Raw genomic sequence first — 2,471 nt, forward strand, 5'->3', positions numbered from 1 at the left:
GGTTTCAGGTAAGTCAGATATGTAGAGGTTAAACATCAATGGCGCCAGAACGGAGCCTTGTGGTAAACCATTGTTGAGCTTCATTTGGTCACTTTTTAAGTCGCCCATTATGACTCTGAAACCTCTATCTGTGAGCATGTCATCAATGAGGTTGGCCAGCTTATTACATGGTATGGCCCGCAGCAACTTAAATATCAGGCCTTGTCGCCAAACGGTATCATAAGCGGCTGATAGGTCAATAAAGGCTACTGATGTTTTGAGTTTTTTCTGAAAGCTCGCCTCTATATGAGTTGCTAGGGAGAGGATCTGGTCGGTGCAACTGCGGCTGGGTCGAAAACCTGCCTGTTCAATCGGTACCACTTCAAGAATTTTTCCGCTTATTCTGTTGTAGATGATACGTTACAACAGCTTATAGACACAGTTCAGCAGAGCGATAGGGCGGTAGTTTTGGGGCATGTCATTAGGTTTGCCTGGCTTTAGTATCGCTATAATCTTTGCTCATTTAAGCTGGTGTGGGATATTACCCAATTCTAAAATATCTGTTAAGAAGTTTGCGAGCCATGTTCTAGTATATTTTCCACAGTGAAGTAGGAATTCCGGGTGGATGCCATCGAAGCCGGGAGCCTTGCCACTTTTGATTTTTGACAAGGCTGCTGCAACTTCTTCCGCTGTGATAGGCTGGGAAAATTCGGAGGTAGGCGATGCCCTTTGTTTTAAGGATCTTAATTCACGTTTGACGGTCGTGGTGTGTGTTCTGTCCCTTGGTGCTCTTGAGGTTCTAACTATGTGTGCGGCCACATTATTAGGGGTTATCGGGTGGGTGTCTTTTATTTTACGTTTACTGCCTCCCAGGTTACGGAGTAGGGTCCATGCTTGCCTACTGGATTTAGTGAAGTCTAGATTCTCCACGGTGTCCATCCATTTTTCCCGTCGAGCTGCGTCTAGGCTGTGCAACAGTTCGTCCGCGATTTCTTGGTTGTTGGTTTCGGTAAATTCCTGGTACAGGTCTTCGCATCTCTCATTCCAGCCAGGGATGTACTCTTTCCGGTAGCCTCTGGGTACATTCCTCTTAGCCGTGGCGATGACTGCTCCCACAAATCTGTCATAGTTGTCCCTAGTCGGGGGTATCCAACCTAGACACTTGTCAAGGTTTTCTGCAAAGGTGGCCCAGTCTGCCTTCTGGAAATTCCATCGTGGGCGAGGAAAGGATTTTATGATTGGGATGTTAATTCCGACTTTTAAGATAACAGGGCGATGCTGGCTATGTGGGAAATCAGACAGGACTTCACGAGTTGGGGCTAGCGGTTGGTTGTTTTTGTTTTTAGTGACAAAACATAAATCAGGGTTATAATCTCGTCTCCATGCTGCTGATCGAAATGTTCCGCGGTCCTTGGCGTCGAAAATCAGGTGGGTGTTAGTCTCCTCACTCCAGCTCATCAGGGATTCACCGTTCTGGTCGTTTCGTGCGTACTTCCAGTTCTCATGGTGACTATTAAAGTCTCCTACGTAGATAGCAGGGTGGGCATATTCTTGGAGTACTTCTGGAGGCCATGGACAGCCGGGAGGCTTATAGATGTTAACTATAGTGGTCTCGCCAATTTTGACAGCAACTTCATGTATGTTGTTGTCTGTAGATATCTTACACAGGGAAGCATTTTCTATCTTATTTCGTATGTAGGTTGCCACGCCGTAATTGCGGTGATAGGTGGCTCCCAGTATCTCGAATCCAGGGATTTTTCCTCTAGAGGCCAGCTGATCTATGTTTTCCGCATGAGTCTCTTGTATCGCGACTACGTCGATTTTGTTCTGAGTGAGAACTCTCTGGAGAAATTCACATTTGCTCCTACTTATGCCTTCAATGTTTAGGTGGCAGACTCGGAGGCACGGTCCTAGTGCTCTAGTCAATTCTTCATCGTTCATTTGGTCGGTATCACTCATGATGTGTTTACCAGGAGATCCAGCACAGGATTATCTGGATTATCTGGTTGCCTTTAGTGCTAGTTCATTTAGCGTTACCCAGGGTGCACGTGTAGTATTCTACTACGGACGCGAACTAAGGGCAGAAGTGTGATGGAGTGATTCGAGGAACACAGTGGCGAGTTCCAATTGATGTGCTGGCTCCACACCACGCCAGACCTTGACCCACTGGAACAAAAAAATGGTTCAAATGGCTCTGAGCACTATGTGACTTAACTTCTGAGGTCATCAGTCCCGGCCGGCCGCGGTGATCTCGCGGTTCTAGGCGCGCAGTCCGGAACCGTGCGACTGCTACGCTCGCAGGTTCGAATCCTGCCTCGGGCATGGCTGTGTGTGATCTCCTTAGGTTAGTTAGGTTTAAGTAGTTCTAAGTTCTAGGGGACTGATGACCACAGCAGTTGAGTCCCATAGTGCTCAGAGCCATTTGAACCATCATCAGTCCCCTAGAACTTAGAACTACTTAAACCTAAGTAACCTAAGGACATCACACACAT

Source organism: Schistocerca nitens, chromosome 3 (genome assembly GCF_023898315.1).
Source record: "Schistocerca nitens isolate TAMUIC-IGC-003100 chromosome 3, iqSchNite1.1, whole genome shotgun sequence".
Lineage (NCBI taxonomy): Eukaryota > Metazoa > Arthropoda > Insecta > Orthoptera > Acrididae > Schistocerca > Schistocerca nitens.